Genomic DNA, 15,293 nt, shown 5'->3' with positions numbered 1-15,293 from the left:
TTCAAAATACAACGCAGTGTTCTTATTTGATTATGTTCACATACATGGATTAAAATGACAATGTTTACCCGGTACTTCAACGTTTGTTTAACATGGGAAGAAGGACTACTAATTTATTATGAACAAGTAATTGTTATGTAAAGCATTTTTGAAGGCAGTTTTGAATTCCATGTCTTGTTTAAAAAGAACTACAAAGTCATTATACTTTTGTATTGAACACATTTAGTTATGACATTGAAAACTAAGAGTGATAACACCCAACGCAAGCTCATATGTCGAACTGGTCCTAAATGAAAGTAAGTAAAAGCCTTCTCAATAACGTAATACGTAGAAACATCTGAAACGTTCCTTATTTTACATTGAAAACCGACCGCTTTCACGTACAAACAAACTGTGAAGTGGTACAAACCAATCAATGATAATCAAGATGATACATGACTATTTGCTCTTAAGTTTGGGGGCAAAATTAATTATAAATTATATTTCCTTCTGAAGTTTTCAAATCGTTGAAATCCATTGTTGTAAGCTTTCATTGTATTAACTGCAAATGCCGCCTTTAACAATCGCTCAGACTAGATATCAGAGTGGAAACGTGCTTGTATCTGACATGGCTCTTGGTGTGCATCTGGACATATCTTCCGGAATCTGTCCGATTGTTTACGAAAAATAGAATCGGGTATTGAAATAACATGAGTAGAAATATGCAAAGACTTAACTACGATACCAAATCCCATAACTAACATAACAAATGCCCTCACTAGCTGCATGAGCCTTTTTGACTTTGATGTTTGCTTATTGATAACCATAACAAAAGCTTCATTATCTATGCGGAGTAAAACTGTCCTTTGATGCAACTTTCCTGCCCATAGGCACAGGCTAAGAATCACAGGGAACTTTTCTTAAAATGTGATATCTTTCATAACCGAACCCCATTGTTTAGGCCAGGGAAAAATGACCAACCTCCATTAAACAAACAGTCACATCGAAGATCAATGGCACCTGCACTGTCTGATAATATTTGTATAACGCTGCTGTCTGACCATGAGTCCGGAGAGATATGCGTTAAAGCATTTGTTTCTAAAAAAAATAAGCCACATATCTAAATCGAGCTTAATTGCCTCTGTCATACGTAATCTATGATGTGGATGTTTTGCATTGACCATCGCATCATAGCACCTACGCAAGAAAGTCTTCCTGACCTTATAGCCTGACAGAAAAACGACAAATTACCAACCAGCGACTGAAATTCCCTTAGCGTAACCTTCCTTCTCTGAGGAACATGCATTATAGCTACCCGCAACTCCTCAACCTTAAGGAACGGGATCCGTATAATCATATAAACTGAATCCAGCTCTAATCCTAAAATGTTAACCCTTAACCAACTGATTTCTCCTCAGCAATAGGGACCCCCAGCAAGCTACACACCTGTGCGAATGTACCAACAAGATCACTACAATGCCCCGTATGGTCAGCCCATGCAAAAAATAAGTCATCTAAATAATGATCCAAGGAGTCCCTTTTTGCAACATAAGTAACTAAACACTGCAAGAATGTAGCAAACTTCTCAAACAGTGCACAACATACTCTGCAAACCATTGGCAAAAATTTATTTATGTCAATATTACCTTCATTATTCTTCAAGCCCAACAAACAGAAATCGTCTGGACAAATAGGTAACAGCCGAAATGCTGATTTTATGTCACGTTTGGCCATTTCGGTATTAAACCCAAGCTTACAAATCCTATCTACCACTGTATTAACTGAGGTAAAATTCACACTACTAAGATCATCACTTATTTCATCATTAACACTACCTCCTTTTAGACAAATGTGTAATAAGCCGCCATGATCCATACGATTTTGGAACTAGGCCAACAGGCCAAATATTTTAATTTTCTATTGGAGAATACTTAAACGAGCCCACCAATCTACCAGCCGCAACCTCATTGTTTTTTTTTTTTGCTTTTTAAAATTTGAACACAAACGTGCGGACTTCAAATTACATGCATCCGTTGAAACCCTTGGCCCGGTAAACCCAAGACGAAAGCCTTTCAAAAATCCCTCTTTAAGTAAAGTCTAACCTGGTAATAAAGACCACTTAAGGGATTTGGTTGTTGTGGTCTTTGTTCACATGTGGTCTTTATTCACAGGGTCGATTGAAACTTTGAAAAATATGCTAGTAGGATTTTAACAGGTACCTTATCTATGTATGTGATCTATTGCTTAAATGGTTGAATACTAATGCATGTATAATGTCATGAAGGATTGAAAACATAGATTTGATTTTATATTTATTATTTCAATTTCCTAATGTTTGTATTATTTATTTCATTAATCATATCATGTATAAATAACTATTAACATACATGAATATGTACTTTAACTGACAAATTCGTATCGATAATCTGTACACGTCTTATCACGGAGAAATTTAAGAAAGGAATTAATATCAAAATGTATGTTTGAAATTGGCATTGTAATTGTAACGAACCGTAAATTTCCTAAATAAGTTAATGAAAGCCCCAAACTTTTGTTTGATATTTTCGGCAATAAGTACATTAATCACGAGTCACAAAAATACAAAGGCAACTTCTTACACTTTCGACAAACTGATAAATGCATAAAAAAGCAGGCGGCTACCAATTAGCACTGTGTGTTAAGTAAACAATGAACTGCTATCGAGTGCAGTAAACTTTCACTTGCCAGTATCTCCATAGCGACCGACGAGTCTACTGGTTACATAGTTATCACGTGACTATCACAGCGTGATAGTGGCCATTTTTGTTATTGAAAGTTGCGAAATCGTTGATTGTTATGATTGAAGGGGTCTTTGTTAGGTATCAAAATGGACATTTGGGAATGTAAAATGACGGTCCTTGGTCTTTGTTCGCAGGTGGGCTTTATTCGCAGGTACAATATTTAGTGAAATTGTTCGCGAGGAAATCGTTGTGGTCTTTATGGACAGGTGGTCTCTATTAAAAGGTGGTCGCTGGGACAGGTTGGACTGTATTTCGGCATTTTGTCTATTTGTATAAATGTTCAAATATGAAATGAGCACATCAGTATTTTTCGCTGATTTTCCCAGACTTAAACAAATATTTTCTCATGTTGGCGTTAGGTTGTCTTGGTCTGAAACCCGGTCTAGCCCCAGCCAAACGCGGGTCATGGGGAGCAAGGACCCTGCTTGGCAAGAATCCCCCATTTCCCTGAACCTCCGCTCCGCCAAAAGCAGACCTACACATATAAGAAGGATGATTACCATTACAACTAAGACAATTATGCCTATACGGACAAGGATCCCTCGCACACCTGCTGTAATTAAAATCATAACATTTTCTTATCATGACTCTTCCCGCACCTGCCCACTGCATAGAATGGCCCACATATAGCAACCATAGCTCATAATCAATTTTACTAGTAGGATCAACCGCAAGGCGCAAACGGAACTGCTGGGCATAGGCTTTCCAACCCAGTCCTGCATACCTTCTTGCCACAGTTCTAATTGTACTCATGTACTTGATTTACTCCTGCGTCTTGTGAGGATGTGCTATTAAAAAGCTACTAGCATATACTAGAAATGCGTCTGACCACGCTTCAATTGTATTTATTGATTTTGAAGTCTCAAGTGGTTTGATAACCAACTGCCAAGATGGACTGATGTTCAAACCACGCACATGTTCCCCTGGTTGAGTCTCTAATAGTAAAGCCATACCTATGTACATTCCTGAAATAATCTTATTTTTAATGTCAAGTGATACATGCAAACCCAACTGGTTGTTAACACATGCAATTGGTATTGGGTTAGTGTCAAAATCAAAAGACCACACGTCCATTACCTGGGTAAGCCTCCACGCAAACTGGCACCTCTGGAGCTGTTGCGTCGGGGATCAACTCAATACATGACCCAGGGGCTTACTCTGTAGCGTGTGTACTAGCACCAGGGACTGCCTCTGCACTTGATGGTCCAGGGCCTAGCGCTGCACCAGATGACCAACTGCCAGTAACCGATTCCACAACCGGACTAACACTCTCAGGACATTTTCCTTGTCGCCTACGCTTTGATACTTTTTCTGCAAGGTTTTCAAGTTCCATCATGTAATCCGTGGCTCGCTTACTCTTTGCTTTGGCCTTCGGCATTGTTGAAGTTACTTGGACGTAATCGTTTAGAAACATAAAAAAAAATAAAGTAAATGAATAAATGAAAATTCTATTTAACACTGCAACTTACTGGTGCATATACATTTTATCCCATAACACTGTTAATACCAATAACATAATACGAGATGGTGATGATGATGATGACGACCACCAATAACAACCTCTTTAATCGATAAAAACCGAGCTCATATAAATGTCATCCAATTAAATGCATCACCTTCAGCACTCCTTAAGTCATAATGCTTAAACTCTGAACTTATCAAACAATGATTTTTTACTACTTAAATTATTTTTGCCAAATAACATTTTTTCGAACATATCAAGTTTCGCCTGTTCCGTAAAGATGAAGCAGCAAGGCAGTGTAAACCTTACGTCATCTCGATCAAATTATCCCTACTATTTTACATAAGGTGGTGTAAACTTAACGTCATCCCGATCAAATTATCCCTACTATTTTACAGAGCAGAACAGAACAGGACAAACCGCACACTAATAACGATCGGTTATCAATTTACGATAACCGGTATTATATTCACAAAATGGATTCAAAATACAACGCAGTGTTCTTATTTGATTACATTCACATACATGGATTAAAATGAATATGTTTACCCGGTACTTCAACGTTTGTGTAACATGGTAAGTACAAGTAATCATTGTGTAAATCAGTTTTGAAGGCAGTTTTGAATTCCGTGTCTTGTTTCAAACAAGAACTACAAAGTTATTATACTTTTGTATTGAACACATTTAGTTATGACATAGAAAACTTCGAGTAATAACACCCAACGCAAGCTAATATGTCGAACTGGTCCTTGAAAGTAAGAGCAATACATATTTGCGACAATTGTTTGCACTGCTTGATCCAGATTGAAGTACTCCGCGATAAAGTGCAAATGATTGAAATACACATTGAACAAAAAACATGTTTGTCAGACATGGAACACAGCTTTCGAAATGAAGTCGGTGATTCAACTCCGCCACAAGTATTGACATACACTCACAATACTATTAACCGTGTACTACAGACTCTCACCATTGTGCCGAGCTACTGAGAGAGTAATTCACAAAGACAAGTCGTAACGTAACGGTCGGATATACCGAGGTCTTTGTTAGTTCCGAACGGAGATATGCTCTAAAAACGCTTACAAACTCTGTAATTGCTGTTCGGCTCATATTGCATGGCAACAAGAAAATGCAACATGTGTTTATGTAGAAAATGTTCTGCACACTGTATTGTGATAACGATTCTAGTATCAATTCACTTTTAAAAATAAGAGTTTAAAGATATTTAGTATTGCGCAATATGTGCCTAAAATTACAGTATTTTATGTTATATAACAGTAATCCTTGGTGTAAATATAGCCCACTAGACGTCAAAGTTTATTCCTGCAAAAGATATATCGTTTACGGAACATTCTTTACAAACAAAACGCGTATGTAGCTCGCTGTATCTGGAACCTACGTAGGCATAAAACATTATTAAACAATAGTTCAATCGTCATGTCTAAGAATTATTCGTGCAGCAAATCAATAAATTGCAGTAAATGGTTTCCCAAATGTGCTAACCTGTTTTGGAACTTAAAAATAGAATATGAAACTCCCACGATAAATATAGAACCAAAGCTGTATTTTGGGATACTATGATTAGATTTTGCATTAAGTAATCGGAATTTTTAATGGAAATTTGTATTCGGTTACAAAGAGTACTTAAGTGATGGCGTTCTTATCTCATTACATTTACAATTATGGATTCAAACGACACGGTTTACGTTTTAATGAAACGTTTATATCATATTGGAAGACGGGCTAATTTCTTATTTAGAACAATTAATGAAGATGTTAAACATTATAAGAGACAATTTATAATTGCTTGTCTTGTTTCAGAACAAGAACTACAAAGTACTAATCCCAAAATATTGAACGACTTTAATAATTACATTGCAAATTTAGAGCGAAAAGATCAAACGCAAATTAAAATGTCTGACGGTTACTTAAGGAAAGGAAGAGTATTATATCTTCGCAACAATTGTGTTCATGGTGAAGGTAGGTTGCTGGATCCAGATGGAAGTACCCGACGGACAATCGCAACTAAGCCAAATGAAATAAACACTGATCAAAATACATTTTTGTCAGACATGGAACAAAGCTTTAGACATACATTCGGGGATTCGACTCCGCCTAAGTTATTGTTTTACACTCACTATTCACCGTGTACTCTAGACTCGCACCACTGTGCCGAGCTACTGAGAGAGTATGTCAGAAAGACAAGTCGCAACGTTACGGTCGGATATGCCGAGGTGTTTGTTAGGTCCGATCGGGAACATGCTCTACAAACGCTTAAAGACTCTGGGATTGAGGTTCGACACATACCCTGGCAACAAGTAGCAGATTTACGTCACCTTCACTTTTGCCAGCGATTAGATGCGCCCATTGGTGCATGGGCGGGCTATCCATTGGAATATAGGCAGCAGAACCTCTGTTACGACTCGAGATTACACAGGGACATGCATCAATGGAGGCAGACCTTTGAACTTCAACCGTATTATTGGCAGAGGAATGAACATAAACCATTTCGCCATGTCTTCTACAATTTAAATTATTGGTAGCAGAAACGTCGATTATGATACTGTTAATCAAAATTTTACAAGATTTTACTATTTTTATCATAAAATGTATTTACAACCCCGGTTATTAGGTTTACTGTATACATTCATACTCAGGTTAGAAACAATAGTATCTTATATGTGATGTGTCAATTGATTAATAATGAAACAGTTAGTTCATTTAATACGATGTATTGAAATGGATGTATGTATTAAACAGTAAAAAAGAGGGTAACCTCGTTATTATTGTTATTGCATTACTATAATATGATGTATTTGAATAGTATGCTTATAATTTGGTAGTATTGAGCCAATTTACAGTATAACAACACAAATGAGTATTTAACATATTTCACTTACATGTATTGTGAATAATTGCAGTTTTGTATATAGCAGAAATAAACAAAAATATACAATGTGTTTCTGTTCTTGCTACTTGTGTTGTTTTTGTTTCTGTCATCGGTGTTGTTCTATTGACATAATGCATTTAATAGCGTTATGGTTTTGTCGGGTGTATAGGTGTTCTGAAATTACTGTTATTTGAAAATGCAGATTAACTCATATTACAGTTTTATAACGACATACATACATCATTTAAAACTAGTAGCATTTAAATTGTCTACCATACAAAATTACAATAACAGTCATGATTGGTCACAAAGCTGTATACAAAAAGCTTTAGGAATGATTTGGTGTATTCAAGGCATGTATCGTTACGAAACTACATGCAATTATTTTGACAGCTGAAAGAGACATATACATGTAAGGCAAACTTATTGATTTCCCAATTAAACGCTTGTCTTATAAATGAGTCGTTTATGATTAATTTTTAAAGCAATGCCGTAAGGTCAATATGAACTTACATGTAAGAGTTTTCGGATATAGCTTTGGTCTAGTGTGAGGTTTGTCCAGCCTTCACACTGTTCAAACTACAGCTATTTTCTATTTCCATGGCTGGTACCTAAGTGTTGATTACGTATGATTTTCATAGTATAAAGGCGAATCGCTACCTGCCTTTCAATAAAGACTAAGAATTAGTAACAATAATTTTCATTCTGATAATTGTTCTAAATTTCTTTGTTTCGATATCAGATATGTTATTTTAAGAGAATATTACGTGGGTAAAGAGCACGTTATATTTTGCGAGGCTTATATGGTTGATTGATATAACTATACAAACATTACGTTAAAATGTTTAACTAATTAAAAATATATGTTTAAAAACAAGATTTTCCACTCTCTCTTCAAACTATAATGCTGTAAATCATAATTTTAATAAATGGTCAATCTCAAATTATTTATATTTTGTTGTTTTTTTTTCCCCTTAAACAGAAATGGTTGCTTCTATTTTATCACATTTTAGTTAAAAGAAAAGTTGTTGTATTCCGGATTCCTACATCTGATCAGTTTTTTTAGGTCTCAGCGGCTCTTATTATCGAATGTATTTATTTGAGCCATTAGTAATTATTAAGATGTGGCATTCAAATATCTTTCTACCGGTACATGACAGAAAATCTACACTTTATGTTCACATAAAATAGAAGTTCAAATTTGAGTTAAAACATAGTATATTTAGATACTAGTAGTTCAAAACGTATATTGCTGTGACGTTGCACATTGAAAGTTCCATTTGCATTTTTCCACCAATCATTTATGAACAAAAATAAAAATATTGAGTCTTCTTATTATAAAAATTGTCCCCGCGGACGCAGTAAAAGAAGAACAAATATTTAAATCATGAAATGTTAAATGAAGTACACCAATACGCATGTGCAGTTTCGAACGAGACGGTAGAGAATTAAACTTCTCGTTAAATAAGGCGATTTATATATCCGTGAGTTGTATAACCACATGATTTGTCGCAAAATAACCTTTAATTTCAAACTCGGTCTACCTAAAATGGGTAAGGGTGGTCGAAGAATGATAATTAATTAAAGCAAAGTTAAAAATGATTCTGTAAATTGCAGTGGAATTGTAAACTTGTTAAAATCCACTTTATACTTTTGAACCAAAATGTTTGCTCATAACATTTTAATAAGGCAAAAGGAAATTATTGCTTATATTGAGGTATAAAAACCATTGAAAACAAATGATAAAAAAAATATATGCAGAAATATGCAAGTACTATACTGCCATAGATGATTTAGGAGATAACATAGCACATGTATGTATTCTATATGATTAAATTATACATGTCAGTCAATTACATATAATTTGCAAAGTATCTAGTGGAGCTTGCTTAAAATTGTATAATAAGTGTACGAACTGAATGTTGTAAAAACAAACCTTTTTAACCATTTGTGGGTTTTCATACTCAAAATACTTTTTCCAAGTATATAATCACAATGATGGTATTGTTAAGTTGAGTGTGTCTTTCAAAAATCACTTTAAGTTTCAATTAAACATTTCTCGTTATGAATAAAATCTTCCTTGTTGAGGAAGACACTTCTAGTAATTAACTAGTGGTTGAAGTATGCATTCATGACTCTGTATTGAACCACTTGAGAACAATCTACCATTCGTCCTCCTCCAGTCTGAATGTTAAATTATTAAGTGTTTTTGGAAGAGAGCATAACAAAATTGCCAACTAAAATTTTTTTTTTTTATAGATTAAACAATGTCTAGCATTAATATTTCATGTACAGTAAATTGTGGCATTCAATTGTTTGCGTAAAATCTACTTAAGTTTACATGGAAGGCAGATTGTTTGCGTGAAATCTACTTATGTTGACATGGGAGGAAGATGCAAATAGCATAAACATACAAAAAACATGAACATGTGCGAAATTATATCTGCCATCAATTTTCTCGCTGCATACAAGTATGGAAAGGAATCTAGGTCAAATCCTCTGGATAAGACAGCTACAGTAAAACAACAAGTAAAACACACACCCTTGTTGAGGAGAACACTTCTAATTATTAACTAGTGGTTGAAGTAAGCATTCATGACTCTGTATTGAACCATGTACTCACATATACTCACAGGCATGTCACATGAACATGTGCGCAATTATATCTGCCATCAATTTTCTCGCTGCATACAAGTATGGACAGGAATCTAGGTCAAATCCTCTGTATCCTCTGGTGTACATTATGTACATGTTCATGTGACATGACTGTGAGAACTTAAATAGTGGATGGCTGGGAATAGCAATTAATAAAAATTGCATCCGTTTTCTGAATTAGTGGCTCTTGACTGACTTCATAGAAATACATGTTGAATGTTATAAAGCACGTATCTTTCCTCACGGCCATGTCTTGATAAAGATACATAATTATGTATATTGGGCACCTATTATACATATTTCCATGTGAGCTGGTAGGGTGTTGGTAGTGAAATTCTGTCTAAAAAAGGACTTTTAAAAACACATGATGAGTCAGCATACTTTGCACAAGAAACAGATTTTAAGATACGATGTATAGATCAGTATTGTAAAGTCAGTACTTAGTCACTAGCCTTGAAGGGGCAGTCAACCATATTGACGAAAAAAGAAAAGTTCTTAAATGCCGTTCTCACTCGCAGACTGTTCAGGTTTTTATGCTGTTCGCTGCTAATCAGTATCTAATGGTTGAAAATGAGGCCTTTACAACTTGCATCTTGTCAAATAGAAATTTAATTTAATATTATTTTGTAAGAGGCTACAAATGTGTACAAATATGTATCTAGGTGGAAAAGGGTTAAACAAGAGATTGGATTCTGCATTAGTCTGAGCCGAATGTAGGTCAGCGTCAACAGCAACATGAGGTAAGGTTAGAGTGGGTGTATTGATAGTGTTCAAGGACAACATCCATGCAAGTATGAAAGCTTTGTAGGAAACATAATTGATATTCTATGGAATGTGTCATTTTGTGGTAACCCTGTAGAGATGGAAGGATGAGTCAATCATTATATACCTCTCAATCAGTCAATGCCGGGGCATACACACTATTTTCGGATTGGGTCTACTTTTATTATATTGCTGTAAGTACCACATACAATTTGGTGTCACAATCAATATCAACGGAAATAACTACTTGTGAGGAGCGGCAAGCAAATTTGGTAAACGAAAGGGCATACTTAAATGTTGACTGTGAAGAGCCGATAGTTAAGTATTGCTATTATGTACATCATAGTTCATAGATACAATAACAACCAAATTAAACACGATAAGAGTTGAAACTTGACAGATATATCAGATAGTCACTAACAAATTGTCCTATGTATATTTCGCTCAGGATATTGTTTTTAGATTATTTTAATAATTTATTTTCGACTGAGCTTAGACCATGTATTATGTAAATAGTTATGTTTTTGCTTTGGATTAATTGTTATGATTACCTTATAGTTCTTATATAGTGTTACGCATATATCTGATACACCAAACATGGGCCCACAGAAAGCAATACAAAAAATCTTAGTGTGTATGGCTAATTGAGTTTCTGGTCAGTAAGGAAACTCCATTCATTCACATTCTTATTCAATCTCATGAGAAATTAATTGAAAAATGTTTCCAAATGCTAAGTCTGAGTTGGTTCTGTTTTAGGCAGACTAACTCAGATTTTGCTTCCATGTTACTTTTGTTTAAGTAAGTTAGATAATCGTGAAACTACTTAGCCGCTTTGAAATATCTATACTTTGGGGACTAGTGTGGTTTCCTCTGGGCGATTCTCTTGGCCGATTTTTGCCAGCCAGATATGTCACATCTAAATATATGTTTTTTTTCATATTTGACATATTATGGTTTATGTTTACATCACATATAAGAAAATGATGTTTTATACTAGACATACTTAGGATGTCCCAGTTTTGGCATAAATAAATGCCCATATTCAGCATAATCCGTCGTGGGTCTTTATATGTGTCATACTAGTCCAACCACACCGGTCCCTCCTATACTACTTGTGGTTGTTCTGCATTTCTGGATCTGAACAGACCATAAATTTCATTCATGTGTTACACTTATTGATAATTTGTCGATATTTGGTAACTAATTAAACGGGTTATCAATGTCCTGTGTCAAAGACGAAAACGAAGAGCGGTGATGCCAATAACAAAGTGTCAATTATTTAGCAAGACATTTATTACTGAAGTTGCAGGCATGAGCGAAGTATAGAGTGGAAATTTGCAGCATTTATAGGTTGACCTTGTTTGTCCTTAAATAATGCCCCTTTCTTGAAAGACATTCCTTTCATGTAACGTAGTATGACATATATGTCCAAACTGATCAAAATCGCGTACTAAACACACAAAATATGAATGTAACAGGCCTGTGTATGCTAAAATTAGATGTTACTTGTTAATTGCGATGCAAATTGTTCATAAGGCGCTTGGACTGTTGCTTGCTTTGTTTTCTTTTCAACCTTTTGATGATTTTCTTCTGGCGAAAGTGAGACAACGGCGATAGCACATCTCGTTTGTTTTCATTCTTATCAATCGGGCTATTCATAACGGTTTGTGCTTGGTCATATGTCATACTTGCTAGGCATTGATGCTCCATTTCCTGATAGGTTTCCTGGTGTATATATCTGTCGCATGCATTCATGCTCACTGCATAACAACGTAACTCGCCCAGTTGAACTACATGTACGCCGGCTGATTCCATCAGTCTTACGGACATCTCTTCGTCGGTTGTACTAAAGACATGGGAATACCCTACATAGACATTTTCCTTTGCTGCTTTGCCGAATTCACTTACAACCAAAGCACAGTTGTTTTTGGCGCAGGTGCAAGGCGCATTGTATGAGAATATTACCAGACTTGGTCTAAAATTATCTGGATACTGGTTATAAAACTCGCCTCGCATTTGGTCCAAATAGAATTCGACATCATGTTTATCATTGTCATTTAGCGGATTTCCTATTTTCAGCTTATGTCTAATTTCGCCTGTTGGATCTAGAAGTCAGGCCTCCCCGTGCGTGTTATCCTTTTCTGTAGGCATATTCAGGATAAAGATACACCTTCCATGATGAATCAGGCTCTTTGACGTAAGCGTCTGTTTGTCTACCATGTCCTGAATTGTACTCAAAAATTGTTGAAATTTGTGGAGGGCAGAAAAATCTCTCTCCTCTAGTTCCTTCGTGGACGTTATCGTTGCCATCAAGAACTGCTTTCTGTAACCTCTATATTCATTGAGCTCGTTTCTCATCTTTCTATGCACTTCCGTACCCATCTCTTGAAGTTCTCGAAGAAGTTAACACACACTTCCCTTTACCTCATAACACGATTGAAACATGATATCCTTCACTTGTAGAAACACAGACACAATATAAATTGAAAAAAATATTAATTTAAAACGTATGTATTTTATATTAACAGATAACGAATATGAACTCATTCAGTGACTGTGATATCTTCTAAAATATATATTGATTTACTTATCAATGTTGTTTTGGGGTTAACCGGTTTTTTGAAAACGACATTCCTCTTTTTTCCATATCTATCACACATGTACATGTATGCATTATATGTAAACCGGTCTCTGACTCAGATTATATAACTACGGATAACATAGGTGTTTGAGTTCGTTCGTCGATAGAAGGCATACGACGTTGTCCCAAGTTCGAAATTGATTTAACTGACTTAGCCCCTTTGAATAGATAGATCATAGCATAATAGTGGGAACCATGAACTCTGCTGTGAGATATGTTTCATCGTTTACTTCATATATTCGTTCTTCCTTATAGTTTTAAATAGTAACTCCATCATTTGTAATTAAATTTACTTACGCAAACAAACATGGGAATATGTTAAGACATTTGTAAATACATATTATAAATTAGAGTATAGGTTACATATTTGTGCAGTTACCTGACATTAAGATAACTACGAATAATGATACGAACAAAATAATTTAGCTTAAAAACGTATATTCGTTTAATAGTTAATAAAACAGAATATGTCAAACCTTCTCTTTAAAGTGTTGTGTTTTCGGTATACATTCAACGATACATCTATGTATATTCTTATCTTATCAACACACTCATTTTTGTTTGTTTTCTGATCAAGTGATCCCATTTAATGACTCATGTTGCATTAGTTAGATGATTAATATGTACTGTTTTTCAGGAAAAAAAGAATGGCGAAGTTAAAATAAATCAAAGTGTCCATAGATTAATACAATTAATAAGCATGATGTAAAACGACAATCATTAATCACATTAGTCAATTTGAACCATCTGCAGAATTTAAAAATGTTTGGTGTATGTCGAGCCTAAATATGGTAAACTGGTTGATTTGTCTGTTGAGTAAAGATATATAAACTATTTATGGAAATAGCATTTAACCTAAATGTAGACTGCACGTATTTCATATCTTTATCGTATTATGAAAGATGTTGTGTTGCTCTTGGCCTGTTTTCATGTTATGTTCGCTTGACGATTAATTATGAAGTTATGTATTTTTCGTCGAAGTTATAAAGAGCCAATTGTTAACGTTTGGGTCATGTCTATGTACTATATTATAAAATTAATGCTGTTCGATATTGCAGAGTTACGCTTATAACAATTTTAGGGATAACATGCATCCGCAAAAACTAGATAGTTTACGTTATTGTTATCTTGTAGGCGAAATTACAATTCTAGTCATGGTTTGTCAAAAAGCTGTATACAAAAGCTGACGAATGGTCGGAATGTATTGTAGAAGTGAATCGTAACAATGTCTATCCACGAAAACTTATATTAAACAATACTCTTATACAGTTCTTTTAAATTATTTACGAGTTTAATTTAAATAAATAACGTCCGTAAATGGTTTAGCACATTTGTTTGCCAGTGTATATTAAAATAGAACTTGAAACTCCTTAGATAAATACAGAACGCTACTATTTGGGATACCACTTTGCTTCAATTAATTGAAACCAATAATAATAGTGGGATTTTAAATTTAATGCATTTTTATCAGGGTGCAGGATCGACGGGGTTCACAGGGGTTAACACACGGGCTAGAAAGAAGTTTAACGCATCGTTAAGAACTTTATTTTTACAAATAGCTCAAGTTATTGAAATACGTTTGCAAAAAAAACTTAAGCGTTGAAAAAGACAGTTTTTGCAGTTTGTGCCGATATCTTAAGATTACACAAAAAATAATTGAACACTTCTGAGATCAGTGCCAAAAGTTCACGTTGCGTGTAGCACGACCTTGTACGTGATTGCGAAGGAAAGCTGCTTGATCCCGATGGAAGTATTCGGCGGAAAATCGGTAATGAGCTGAACGAAATTAACACAGATCAGAATACATTTGTATCGGACATGAAACTGTCCTTCCAATAAGAATTTGGCTACTCGACTACACCACATTTATTGATGTACAGTCACTATCTACCTCTGCACGCTCGACTCCCATAATTGTGCCGATCTACTGACAGAGTATGTTGATAAGACGGGTCGTACCGTAACGGTCGGATATATCGAGGTGTTCCGTACGTCCGATCGGGACCGTGCTCGATCTAAGACGCTAAACGACACTGGAACTGAGGTTCGGTTCATATCCTTGCGAAAACAACCAGATATGTGTCGGCTTTCAACGGACTTCAGGCACATAGGTTTGCGCCTACG

This window comes from Dreissena polymorpha, chromosome 4, assembly GCF_020536995.1.
Source record: "Dreissena polymorpha isolate Duluth1 chromosome 4, UMN_Dpol_1.0, whole genome shotgun sequence".
In the NCBI taxonomy this organism is placed as follows: domain Eukaryota; kingdom Metazoa; phylum Mollusca; class Bivalvia; order Myida; family Dreissenidae; genus Dreissena; species Dreissena polymorpha.
This window is presented reverse-complemented; position numbering follows the sequence as displayed.